The following is a 14889-nucleotide window of genomic DNA, read 5'->3' on the forward strand; positions in this document are numbered from 1 at the left end:
TAAAAAAGTGACCGGAGTTAACAACGACTGGTCTTTAATATCACTTAATGTCAATGGACTCAACTCACCTATAAAAAGGCACAGGCTAAGAGATTGGATAAAAAAACAGGATCCAACATTCTGCTGTTTACAAGAAACACACCTCAACCACAAAGACAGGCACCTACTCAGAGTAAAGGGCTGGGAAAAGGCTTATCAAGCAAATGGACCTAAGAAACAAGCAGGTGTGGCCATACTAATCTCTAACAAAGTTGACTTCAAACTTAAATCAATCAGAAGAGATGGAGAGGGGCATTTTATACTCATAACAGGAACAGTTCATCAGGATGAAGTCTCAATCCTGAACATCTATGCCCCTAATATAAAAGCACCCACGCACATAAAAGAAACATTGCTAAAACTCAAGGCAGCCATCAAACCACACACACTAATAGTAGGAGACTTCAACACTCCTCTCTCACCAATGGACAGGTCAATCAAACAGAAACCTAACAGAGAAATTAGAGAATTAATGGAGGTAATGAAACAAATGGACTTAACAGACATCTATAGATTATTCCACCCAAAGAGGAAAGAATATACCTTCTTCTCTGCAGCTCATGGAACCTTCTCGAAAATTGACCACATACTCGGTAGCAAAGCTAACTTACACAGTTACAAAAAAATATTAGTAACCACCTGTGTCTTATCAGATCACCATGGATTAAAGTTAGAATTCAACAACAATGCTACCCCCAGAAAGCCTACAAATTCATGGAAACTGAACAGTCAACTACTGAACCATACCTGGATTAAGGAAGCAATAAAGAAAGAAATTAAAGTCTTCCTGGAATTCAATGAAAATAAAGAAACAACATACTCAAACTTATGGGACACTATGAAAGAAGTCCTAAGAGGAAAGTTCATAGCACTAAGTGCCCACTTAAAGAAAACAGAGAAAGCTCACATTGGAGACTTAACAGCCCACCTGAAAGCTCTAGAAAAAAAAGAAGCAGACGCGCCCAGGAGGAGTAGAAGACTGCAAATAATCAAACTGAGGGCTGAAATCAACAAAATAGAAACACAGAAAACAATACAAAGAATCAATGAAACAAAAAGCTGGTTCCTGGAGAAAATCAACAAGATTGACAAACCCCTATCCAAACTAATCAAACGGCAGAGAGAGAATTTGCAAATTAATAAGATCAGAAATGAAAAAGGGGGACATAACCACAGACACAGAGGAAATTCAGAGAATCATTAGATCTTACTACAAAAGCATATATGCCACAAAACTGGAAAATGTAAAGGAAATGGACACTTTTTTAGATAAATACCATATACCAAAGTTAAACCAGGACCAGGTGAACAATCTAAATAGACCTGTTAGTAGTGAAGAATTAGAAGAGGTTATCAAAAACCTCCCTACCAAAAAAAGCCCAGGACCAGATGGTTTCAATGCGGAATTCTACCAGAACTTCCAAGAAGACCTAATACCTATACTCCTTAATGTATTTCACAATATAGAAACAGAAGAGGCATTGCCAAATTCCTTTTATGAAGCTACAGTTACTCTGATACCAAAACCACACAAAGACTCAACCAAGAAAAAGAATTATAGACCAATCTCACTCATGAACATCAATGCAAAAATCCTCAACAAAATACTGGCAAACCGAATCCAAGAACACATCAGAAAAATTATCCATTATGATCAAGTAGGCTTCATCCCAGGGATGCAGGGCTGGTTCAACATACGAAAATCTATCAATGTAATCCATCATATAAATAAACTGAAAGAAAAAAACCATATGATCATTTCATTAGATGCTGAAAAAGCATTTGACAAAATTCAACATCCCTTTATGATAAAAGTTTTGGAGAGATTAGGGATACAAGGGTCATACCTAAATATAATAAAAGCTATATACAGCAAGCCAACAGCTAACATCAAATTAAATGGAGAGAAACTCAAAGCCATCACGCTAAACTCAGGAACACGACAAGGCTGTCCACTCTCGCCATACCTCTTCAATATAGTGCTTGAAGTTCTAGCAATAGCAATAAGACAACATAAGGGGATCAAGGGGATTCGAATTGGAAAGGAAGAAGTTAAACTTTCGTTATTTGCAGATGATATGATAGTGTACATAAGCGACCCCCAAAACTCCACCAAAGAACTTTTACAGCTGATAAACACCTTTAGTAATGTGGCAGGATACAAGATCAACTCCAAAAAATCAGTCGCCCTCTTATACACAAAGGATATGGAAGCAGAGAGGGAAATCAGAGAAGCTTCACCTTTCACGATAGCCACAAACAGCATAAAATATCTTGGAATAACCAAGGAAGTGAAAGATCTATTTGACAAGAACTTTAAGGCATTGAAGAAAGAAATTGAGGAGTATACCAGAAAATGGAAGGACCTCCCTTGCTCTTGGATTGGGAGGATCAACATAGTAAAAATGGCAATTCTACCAAAGGCAATTTATAGATTCAATGCAATCCCCATCAAGGTCCCATCAAAATTCTTCACAGATCTTGAGAGGACAATAATCAACTTTATATGGAAAAACAAAAAACCCAGGATATCCAAAACAATCCTATACAATAAAGGATTGTATGGAGGCATTACCATCCCTGACTTCAAACTCTATTACAGAGCTACAATGATGAAGACAGTGTGGTACTGGCATAAAAACAGAGATGTCGACCAATGGAATCATATAGAAGACCCAAATTTTAACCCACAAACCTATGAACACCTCATTTTTGATAAAGGAGCGAAAAGTGTACAATGGAAGAAAGAAAGCATCTTCAACAAATGGTGCTGGCATAACTGGATGTCAACCTGTAGAAGAATGAAAATAGACCCATATCTATCACCGTGCACAAAACTCAAGTCCAAATGGATTAAAGACCTCACTATCAGCCCGAACACATTGAACCTAATAGAAGAGAAATTGGGAAGTACCCTACAACAGATGGGCACAGGAGATCGCTTCCTATGTGTAACCCCAACAGCACAGACATTAAGGGCAACATTGAATAAATGGGACCTACTAAAACTGAGAAGCTTCTGTAAAGCAAAGGACACTGTCACCAAGACAAAAAGGCAACCTACTGACTGGGAGAAGATCTTCACCAACCCCACAACAGACAAAGGTCTGATCTCCAAAATATACAGAGAACTCAGGAAACTAGACTTTAAAATGCTAATGAACCCAATTAAAAAATGGGGCACTGAACTGAACAGAGAATTCTCAGCAGAGGAAGTTCAAATGGCCAAAAGACACTTAAGGTCATGCTCAACTTCCTTAGCAATCAGGGAAATGCAAATCAAAACAACTTTGAGATATCATCTTACACCTGTCAGAATGGCTAAAATCAAAAACTCCAATGATAGCCTTTGCTGGAGAGGCTGTGAAGGAAGGGGTACCCTCATCCATTGCTGGTGGGAATGCAATCTTGTGCAACCACTTTGGAAATCAGTGTTTCGGTTTCTCAGGAAATTCGGGATCAACCTACCCCTGGACCCAGCAATACCACTCCTGGGAATATACCCAAGAGATGTTCTATCATATGACAAGAGCATTTGTTCAACCATGTTCATAGCAGTATTATTTGTAATAGCCAGAACCTAGAAACAATCTAGATGCCCCTCAATGGAAGAATGGATGAAGAAAGTGTGGAATATCTACACATTAGAGTACTACGCTGCGGTAAAAAACAATGACTTCTCGAATTTTGCATGCAAATGGATGGAAATAGAAAACACTATCCTGAGTGAGGTAACCCAGACCCAAAAAGATGAATATGGGATGTACTCACTCATAATTGGTTTCTAGCCATAAATAAGGGTCACGGAGTCTACAATTGGTGATCCTAAAGAAGCTAAGTAAGAAGGTGAACCAAAGGAAAAAGATGTAGTTATCCTCTTGGCTATGGGAAGTAGACAAAATTGCCAGGGAGAAAATTGAGATCTTGGGGGTGGGGTGGGATGGGAGTAAGGGGAGATGGGGAGAGAAAAGGGAGAAGGGGAGGATGGGGGGAACTTGGGGAAAAAGGAGGATTGGGATAAAGGAAGGTTGGACAGGGGAGCACGGAAACACAATTCTTAGTTAAGGGAGCCACCTTAGGGTTGGCAAGAGACTTGAACCTAAAGTGGCTCCCAGGTGCCCAAGCCGAGGTCCCCAGTTAGTTCCTTGGGCAGCTGAGGATAGAGAACCTGAAATGACCCTATCCTAGAGCAATACTGACGAATATCTTGCATATCATCATAGAACCTTCATCTGGTGATGGATGGAGATAGAGACAGAGACCCACACTGGAGCACTGGACTGAGCTCCCAAGGTCCCAATGAGGAGCAGAAGGAGGGAGAACATGAGCAAAGAAGTCGGGACCACGAGGGGTGCACCCACCCACTGAGACAGTGGAGCTGATCTACTGGGAGCTCACCAAGGCCAGCTGGACTGTGACTGAAAAAGCATGGGATAAAACTGGACTCTCTGAACATGGCGAACAATGAGGGCTGATGAGAAGCCAAGGACAATGGCACGGGGTTTTGATCCTATGCAATGTGCTGGCTTTGTGGTAGCCTAACCAGTTTGGATGTTCACCTTCCTAGATTTGGACAGAGGGGGAGGACCTAGGACTTACCACTGGGCAGGGAACCCTGACTGCTCTTTGGATTGGAGAGGGAGGGGGAGAGGAGTGGGGGGAGGGGGAGAAGGGTGGGAGGAGGGGGAGGGAAATGGGAGGCTGGGAGGAGGTGGAAACTTGTTTTTTTTTTCTTCCTTTTCTCAATAAAAAAAAAAAAAGAATTGTGTAAGAACCGGTTCTTTAAGAAGATAAAGATTGACAGGTCTTTATCTCAACTAACCAAAGGAGAGAGAAGACCCAAATGAACAGAATCAGTAATGAACAGAGAAACATTACATCAGAAACCAAAGAATTTCAGAATATTTTAAGGAATGCTTTTAAGAATATGTACTCCATTTAGTTAGAAACCTAAAAGAAATGAATATCTAGATTCAATCAAATTACAATAATTAAACCAATAAGTCATTATCCTAAACAGAGCCATAACAAATGAGATTGGAAAAGTAATAAAAAGCCTTCTAGCTTAAAAAAAAATAAAATAAAATCCAGGACCATATAGGTTCACAGCAGAATTCTGTCAAACTTCCAAACGTCTACAGTCAATCCTTAAAATCATTCAAGAAAGTAGAAACAGGTGGACCATTCCCAAACTCCTATGACACCAGTATCACTCTAATACCAAAACAATAAACACAACAACTACAAAAAAACACTACAGGCCAAGATGTCTGATAAACATGGACTCAAAAATGCTCGGTAAAATACAAACAAAATAGAGACATATCAAAAAGAGTGTCCACCATGACCAAGTTAGTTTTATCCTTGACATGCAGGAATGGTTTGATGGAGGAAGGTCATTGGTTAAAATAAAAGAAGCTGCTTGGCTCTCATTGGTTAGAAGATAGGTGTGAGGAGTAAACAGAACAGAATGCCGGGAGGAAGAGAAAGTGAGGTCAGACTCGACAGCTCTCCTCTCCGGAGCAGACGCAGACGTCCGCCATGCTCCCGGCTCCTGGGCAGACACACGCGATGAAGCTCTGAAGCTCCGACCCAGGATGGACTTAGGCTAGAATCTTCCCGGTAAGACCGGTGCTACACAGATGATAAGAAATGGGCTAGTCCAGGTGGGAGAGTTAGCCTAGAAGATGCTAGGTAGAAATGAGCCAAAGCAGTGTTTAAAAGAATACAGTGTCCGTGTAATTATTTCGGGTAAAGCTTGCCGGGCAGGCGGCTTGGGGTGTTGGGGACGCAGCCCCGCCGCTCCATATTACTACAAATGACGCCCAGACGTGTGGCTAACTGAGTCCACAGAAAGCCTGAGAAAGCTTGGGAAAGAGTAAAGCATGTTTTCTTGATTGTGACAATTTCTCTGGTCTACTCTGCTTGCTAGAGGCAAGCAAGCGCCTCATCTAAGAGAGGCTTCCTGACTCAGCTTTAGCTGCAAAGCCTGCAGCTCATTAAGAGGTCCTGCCACGAAACACTTAAAACGGTGTTGACGAAAAGCTGAACACATGCTTTTCGGTTTTCAGCCGTAGCAGGAAAAAAGCTGCGCTGTTTAAAAATGCCGGTTTTCTGGGCCATCCTGCCAGGGCAAACTCTGACTGTTTGAGGCAGGAGGGCCAGCTACCGAGAGAGGATTTGAGTGTTGTCTGTTGTAGCTCGCTGGCTGGCAGGGACCTTACAGCCAGTACCTCAGCCATGAGGCTGGAAAGCTAAGGAATGGGCTACATCTAGCCCGCAAAGCCACGGCTTTAATTCTACTGATATTGCTTGCTAAATTAAAGACTCATGTGGTCAAAAAACAGAGATATACAGTAAAGAGAGATTCAAAGACAAAGAAAAATTTTAAATGATTTACAGTGTTAAAAATATAAGCAGACTAAAAGTTAAAATTCTTAAAGTAAACCTCTGTGACTTCAAGGTGTGGTATCACACGCCTTTAATCCCAGTGCCTAGAAGGCTGAGACGAACAGATCTCTGTGAGTTCAAGGTGTAGTAGCAAACACCTTTAATCCCAATGCCTGGGAGGCAGAGACAGGCGGATCTCTGAGAGTTCAAAGACAGCCTGGTCTACAGGGTTATTCCAGGTCAAAGATATATGCTCAAAAAGCAAAAAGTTAACCTAGGAATGTCACAGCTTAGATTCTTAAGCGCCTAGTGATTTAAAGGCGCAAATCAAAAGTGCTCCTGGATAGTAAAAAATTGTAGATTCACAATAGGACAGATTCAGACCACTAAATGAATCACACTGTTGGATGAATGTACGTTGGCTTGGGAGAGAGAAGAAAAAGAATATAGAGAATAAAGTTAATGGTTTAAAAAGAAAAAAGTAAAAGTAAAGTCTTTAAAGAGACAGAGTACAGATAGTTATAGATATAAATAAAAATAAGCCGCGTAAAGATGGAAAATTCACAGAAAGTCTGGATTATGTACATTGTGTTTTCTTTAAAATTTTTAACTGTGAAGGAGCTAAGTACAGAGAGACATTTCATTACATGGGCTGCCAAGCTAAACCAGAATGGATATAAGGGTATTATGATTTCAGAATTTGGGTTTAAGGACATGATGCTTTGGAAAGGAGTTTCTTATTTTGTTTTCACAGAGGATGAGACCCTGTTCATTTCTTCAATTCCGATTTGGTATGATGGACCACGTCCTCCTGAAGGGTTGCTGTGAATATCTTCAGAAAATTGCTCTGCTCTACTGCCAACTGAGATGACCCTAGCACACAGGTTATGCCATGAAAGGCCTAATTAACGACGCCCACATTCAGCAGGAAGCAGTTTGGAGAGAAAAAACTGCGCCCATGTTCCCAAATATGGTTTATAAACATTCTTTTACATTTAATGGGGGATATGATATAGACATGAATAATTTGCCTTAGTATAGATTTTGCTTTATTGATAGAGATTTACGGTCAATTTTGTTATATGTATAAATGTTTCTGATGTAACTTTTACTTGATAACTGTTTTGTTATATGTAATTTTGCTATGTTAAAGTTAAAGCCTTTTTTTGTTTAAACCGAAAAAGGGGAAATGATGGAGGAAGGTCATTGGTTAAAATAAAAGAAGCTGCTTGGCTCTCATTGGTTAGAAGATAGGTGTGAGGAGTAAACAGAACAGAATGCCGGGAGGAAGAGAAAGTGAGGTCAGACTCGACAGCTCTCCTCTCCGGAGCAGACGCAGACGTCCGCCATGCTCCCGGCTCCTGGGCAGACACACGCGATGAAGCTCTGAAGCTCCGACCCAGGATGGACTTAGGCTAGAATCTTCCCGGTAAGACCGGTGCTACACAGATGATAAGAAATGGGCTAGTCCAGGTGGGAGAGTTAGCCTAGAAGATGCTAGGTAGAAATGAGCCAAAGCAGTGTTTAAAAGAATACAGTGTCCGTGTAATTATTTCGGGTAAAGCTTGCCGGGCAGGCGTCTTGGGGTGTTGGGGACGCAGCCCCGCCGCTCCATATTACTACAATGGTTCAATATGCAAGTTAATAAATATAATAAACACTTAGATGGACTCAAAGACAAAAATCATTTGATTATCTTAATAAAGAAAAAGCCTTTATGATAAAAGTCATGAGCATGTAGGACTAGATGGAACAACCTCAACATAATAAAAGCTGTGTAAGAGAAACCCACAACCATCACCACCCTAAATGGAGGAAAATTTTAAAGCAGTTCCACTGAAGTCAGTCATGAAAGAGGAATGTCCTCTAAGAGGAGACAAACATGGAAAGAAGAAGCCAAACTATCCCATTTTGCAGATGACATGACATTATACTTTAATGATCAAAAAAATCTATCAGAAAACGTCTAGAAACATTTTTTTTAATTTAGCAATGTGGTAGGATACAGAATCAACTTGTACAAATCAATAGATTTTCTATACATCAATAACAAACTTACAGAGAAGTTCGTGAACACACTTACATTCACAATATCCTCAGAGAAAATAAAATATCTAGGAAACCTGAGAAAGGGAAGGACCTCTGCAATGAAAAACTTAAAACTTCTGAAGAGATAAAGATACTAGACAATGGAAAGCCATCTCGTACTCGTAGGTTGGTAGAATTAATATTGCGAAGATGGCCATTTTACCAAAAGCCATTTACATGTTTGATGCAATCCCAATCAAAATCCCCATCTTATACTTTAGAAACTTAATATTTGACAAGGATGCCAAAAATAAAAGCTGGAGAAAAGAAAGTATCTTCAACAAAGGGTGCTGGGAAAACTGGACGTCCATATGTAGAAGAATAAAAAGAGAACCGTATCTATCACCTTGTACAAAAACTACCTGCATCAAAATGGATTAGAGACATAAACATGAAGCCTGAAACTGCTCGACGAAAACATGGACAATTGCACTACGTAGGTGTAGGAAAGGACTTTCCAGAGAGGACTTTATTTACCCAAGAATTAAGACCAACAATTGACAAGTGGGACTTCATGAAACTATAGAGCTTCTGCACGCTAACTAGGTGAAGAGGGAGCATACAGAATGGCAGAGTCTCTTTGTTGGCTACACATTTTATAGGATTAATATCTGAAATATTTAAAGACCTCAACACACAGAGTCAAAACAAAATAAAAGAAAAACAAAAAAACTCAAAATGGGCCTGAGACTCAAGAAATGTTCATCATTTCTAGCAATTAGGGAGATGTAAATCAAAACAACTTTAAGATTTCATTTTCTTGGATCAAAGAATTCAACATAAAACCAACCACACTGAACCTCATAGAAGAGCAAGTGGGAAGTACACTTGAACACACTGGCACAGGAGACCGCTTCCTAAATATAACCCCAATAGCACAGGCACTGAGAGCAAAATAAATAAACTGAAACTGAGAAGCTTCTGTAAAGCAAAGGACACTGTCAATAAGACAAATGACAGCCTACAGAATGGGAAAAGATCTTCACTAACCCCACATCAGACAGGTCTGATCTCCAAAATATACAAAGAACTCAAGAAATTGGTCATCAAAAGAACAAATAATCCAATAAAGAAAATGAGGTACAGACCTAAATAAAGACCTCTCAACAGATGAATCTAAAATAGCAGAAAGATACTTAAGGAAATGCACAACATTCTTAGCCATCAGAGAAATGCAAATCAAAACAACTCTTGAGATTCCATCTTAAACCTGTCAGAAGCTGGGCGGTGGTGGTGCATGCCTTTAATCCCAGCACTCTGAAGGCAGAGATAGGTGGATCTCTGTGAGTTCGAGGCCAGCCTGGTCTACAAGAGCTAGTTCCAAAGCTCCAGAGAAACCCTGTCTCAAAAACAAACAAACAAACAAACAAACACACCTGTCAGAATGGCCAAGATCAAAAACACTGTTGACAACTTATGCTGGAGAGGTTGTGGGGTAAAGAGAACATTCCTCCATTGCTGATGGCAGTGCAAACTGGTACAGCCACTTTGGAAATCAGTATGGAATTTCTCAAAAAATTAGGAAACAGCCTATCTCAAGACCCAGAAATACCACTTTTGAGTATATACCCAAAGGATGCTCAATTGTACCACAAGGACATGTGTCCAACTATGTTCATAGCAGCATTTGTCATAGCCAGAACACGGAAATGACCTAAATGCCCCTCAACCAAAGAATGGATAAGAAAAATGTGGTACATTTACACAATGCAGTACTACACAGCAGAAAAAATAATGACATTTTGAAATTTGCAGGCAAATGGATGGATCTAGAAAATATCCTACTGAGTGAGGTAACCCAGACACAGAAAGACAAATATAATATATACTCACTCATAAATGCCTTTTAGAGATAAAACAAAGAAAAATCAGCCTACAATTCACAATTCCAGAGAACCTAGATAACAAAGACATGCAAGGGTCTAATCTACATGAGAAGTAGAAAAAGACAAGATCTCCTGAGAAAACTGGGAGCATGGGAACCATGGGAGAGGGTAGAAAGGGAAGAGGAGGAAGGAAGGGGAAAGGAAGGGAGGAGAGCAGAGAAGAATATATAGCTCAATAAAAACAATTTAATTAAAAGATTCCATTTTTATCCCAGCCAGAATGGCAAGCCTCCACAAAACAACTGGTAACAAATCCTAGAAAAGATTCAGGGAAAAGGGAATACTCATTCACTGTTGGTGGATCGCAAACTGGCACAGCCACTATGGAAATCAATGTGCAGAATTCTCCAAAAGCTACAATTAAATCTATTGCATAAGCCGGCTTTATCACTTCTTGGCAAATAACCAAAGGACTTGACATCCTGCTGCACAGACACTAGCCCAGTCATACGCTCTATTTACAACAGCTAAAAAATGGAAACACCTTAAATGGCCTTCAACTGATAAAGGGAAAATAAAATACTGTGGTGTAGATACACTAGGAAACACTGCTCACCTGTAAGTTAAAGTGAAATTATGAACTCAAAAAGATCATATTGAGTAAGGTAACCCAGACCCAGAAAGACATATGTCACAAGTTCTCTATTATTGGAGGCGCCTAGCTCCAGATCTTCAGATGTGAGTACATGTCATGAAGTAGCTATAAAAATCAGGAAAGCAGGGGCTGGAGAGATGGCTCAGCGGTTAAGAGCATTGCCTGCTCTTCCAAAGGTCCTGAGTTCAATTCCCAGCAACCACATGGTGGCTCACAACCATCTGAAATGAGGTCTGGTGCCCTCTTCTGGCCTTCAGGCATACACGCAGAAAGAATATTGTATACATAATAAATGAATGAATGAATGAATGAATGAATAAATAAAAATCAGGAAAGCAAAAATATACTCCTGCCAGGATGAGGGATGGAGGACACAATAGAGGGAAATAGCAATGTACACAATACCTGACGAAGGAAATGGGAAAATGGGGGGGGGGGCCTCTAGTTATGGAGGAGACAGAGGAAGGAGAGGAGAGTAAAATGTAACACTAAGAATGTTTGAACAAGTCATAAGCAATCATACTATTCATGATCCACTTACGTCTATAGTTTAAATAAAATTTTCTCATCTGGACTGGCCGTGCATTCTCCGAGAGTCAAAGAGCATCTAGGAAAACCCCTACGCCAGGCATGAGAAGCCCTCTTTTGATCTGTTGGTCAGGGTTGTTTGACAGACTCCCGAAATGTTACAGGCTATTGCTATTGCCCTTTATTTCAACCACATCCAACCGTAAGATGGTTCTATCCCTCCACTTCCTTTCCGCCCTCAGCCACCAGAGTGCACAGCGGGGAATAACTCCATAGTGAAACCTTGTCTGGCAACCTCAACGCTCTGGAACCTCAGCACTATGAAGAAGGAATCAAGGGAAGAAAGGAAGAACAGGAGTCATTAATCACATTCTGGGACTGAGGAGAAGACTCACCTGGTAAAGCATTTGCCATGGAAGCATGAGGACCTAAGTTCAGATTCCCAGAGCCTGTGTAAAGCTAGACACAGCCACACCCATCTGTAGCCTAAGTGTTTCTACACAGAGACCGGGTGGGCGTGGAGGACAGGCTGGCTCAGCTTGCTGGCATGTGGCAGGGAACAGACATCCTGTCTCAGGGTGGAAGGCAAATATAGTGAGTTTTCATTTGTATTTTAATAAATAAAGCTTGCCTGAAGATCAGAGAGCTAAACAGTCCCACTGGTCAGCCTTACAGACCAGGCAACAAAGGCACACACCTTTAATCCCAGGAGCCACACTAGTTCGCTACAGAAACCAGGCAGTAGTGGTGCACGCCTTTAATCCCAGAACTCTAGAGGAATGTAAGACAGTTCTCAGACACAGTCTCGTTCTGAGATTCCTGGAGGCAGGATCGCCATTTCAGACTGAGGTAGAGCCAGTGGCTTGCTGCTTTGCTTTTCTGACCAAATATTGAACTCCAATATCTGTTTCCGGGTTTTTATTGATCGTGCTACAGGCAAGGACTGACACAGAAGGTTGTCCTGTGATTCCTACACATTGTGTCACAAACACGGACTCATATCCGCACATGCATGCACACGCGTGCACACACCATATAGAATATACTCTTTTCACGCCTGCTGTGTCATGTCCTAATGTCCAACATAAATGAGGGGAAGTGAGAACAGAAATGCCATCTGCAGTAACTATTACCTCCTCTGCTTGCCCTCTCACCCCGTGCGTTCTTCTCTCCCCACCCCCATCAGATCACAGAAATGCAGGGGCTTCCCCTGAGCCCCAAGAGAGCAAGATAAGGCACTGCCTGAAGAGAGGCATCCGATAAAAACCTCACCTCCTGTTGTTTTGCTAGGAAACCTTAGCCGCACATCTTTGTGCACCACACCTTCATGTGAAGCCACTCAGTCTATACCAAGGGGGCTTTGTATATCCGCTACTGGAGTCCAATGCAGAATTCTAGAACAGTGTTCTGCCATGCGTTTTTTGTAGTAAGTGTCCTGTATCTTTTTTTTTAAGATTTTATTTATTTATTATGTATACAACATTCTGCCTCCATGTATGCCTGAATGCCAGAAGAGGGCGCCAGATCTCATTACAGATGGTTGTGAGCCACCATGTGGTTGCTGGGAATTGAACTCAGAACCTCTGGAAGAGCAGCCAGGGCTCTTAACCACTGAGCCATCTTTCCAGCTCCCAAGTGTCCTGTATCTTACATCATTAAACTGTTAAATAGTTTAACAAAAGAATATTTATTTTATAAGAATAAAATATTAAAATGCCATGTCTGGCTAAAGCATTTTTTCCTCCACTTGTATGTAAGAATTTTTTAAAGTTAGCCCCCGAAAGCAGCAGGTCTCCTTCCAGCATTTCACACATGCTTGGGTTTCATTGGCTCCCCTCATGCCAAACTCTTCCCCTAGCTCCCTGCTTCCTACTCTCCCTTAATGATGTGGACCTCAGCCTCCCAGACCTGCAGACACAGCCAACAGCTCATACAGCACCAGTGGTCATCATTAATCCCACACCACCCCTCCGCTTCCCTGTTGGCTTATGAACAATTGACCACTAACACTACTGAGGTCATTAAAAATCACAAAAATCTAAGGACACGATCCTTGAATATACTCCAGAGTTTCCAAGGATCTTTTGCCATAATTAGTGTCCGTTTTGTTACATGCTCTTAATCTGGGGAAAAATTTAAACACTGGGTTTCACCCACATGCCATATTAGCCCTCTGGCAAAGGCGGCTCTGCTCAGGTAATAAGTAGTTCTGGTTGTTGTTTTATCAATACATACACAGTCACTAAAACCAGCACGAGCCAACAAGGCATGCTGGCTGCCCTCACACTTGTCTGTCTTCTGAACCCAAAGAGCTGAGCATGAAGCTCACGTCGAAGTGAAAATTTGAGAATCAATTTAGGAGAAATGCATTCTGAGAGTATAAAGCAGAAGGAACTATAGAAAGATTGGCATTCCGCTCATTCGTCCGTGCCCTCCGCTCACCACTCAGCTACATACGCGCTGCACTGCTAGACGTTCTCAGCGGGTAAACAAACGGCCCTTATTCTGTCTCTACCAGGAACATTGCCTGTAATTTCAATTTATGTGACATATAGCCGCGTATTCTTCAAGTACCTGAGTTACCTAACCTTTTCCTTACATTTGGATGTTTAAGTTATGTTGGGTTTTAAAAACCAACCCCCAAATGTTAGGTTTTATTTTTAGATATTACTGGTTTCTCATTTAAAAACCACCTGGCCTGACTAAGGTATGGTGGCACACACCTTTAATCCCACCACTTGGGAGGCAGAGGCACACAGAACTCTGTGAGTTTGAGGCCAGCCTGGTCTACATAGTAAGTTTGAAGATAGCCAGAGCTACACCGTGAGACCCTGCCTCAAAATAAATAAATAAATTAGTTAATTAAAAATAAATAAATAAATAAATAAAAATCTGACCTGTTAAGGTCCTCTACTTTTGGCCACTAATCTTAACAGTCCCATTGTTCTGAACCCTCCTAGACTCAACAAGTCCCACATTCTCTACTCCATATAAAGCCAGACCTCCAGGAGCCCCACATCAGCGCCTCCTCTAGGTATCTGCTCTCACCTTCTCCCTCCCCATTTATCACCATCCTGCACATCAGTGTGAGGGCCAGGAGGAGCAGAGCACAGTTGTCACCACCCATGGGGCTGGCGCTCAGCTCACTGGCACAGAACTCCCTCTTAGCGCTGTCATCGACTCTCGCGGCGGTACCGTCACCCTCTTCCCATGCCTCTCAACAACCATTCTGAGCCTCTCCACCCAATCAGCACTCTGCAGGCACAGCTCACATGGAAAAGGGACAGAGATGGCAAGTCCCTTCCTTTACAAGAATCATCAGTTAGTACCCTACCTTCCATGATCTGACCAAGACATCCCTTC

At 41.4% G+C, this 14889-nt stretch overlaps 1 non-coding gene across 1 annotated transcript; it reads right to left on the reverse strand.

Moving 5' to 3' along the window:
• Positions 1–13413: 13413 nt before the first annotated feature.
• LOC142855175 (small nucleolar RNA SNORD113/SNORD114 family) lies at positions 13414–13485 on the reverse strand. Its single transcript, XR_012911438.1, has one exon. It is a non-coding gene; the product is annotated as a small nucleolar RNA SNORD113/SNORD114 family (small nucleolar RNA).
• Positions 13486–14889: the final 1404 nt, after the last annotated feature.

Source organism: Microtus pennsylvanicus, chromosome 7, assembly GCF_037038515.1.
Source record: "Microtus pennsylvanicus isolate mMicPen1 chromosome 7, mMicPen1.hap1, whole genome shotgun sequence".
Classification (NCBI taxonomy): Eukaryota; Metazoa; Chordata; class Mammalia; order Rodentia; family Cricetidae; genus Microtus; species Microtus pennsylvanicus.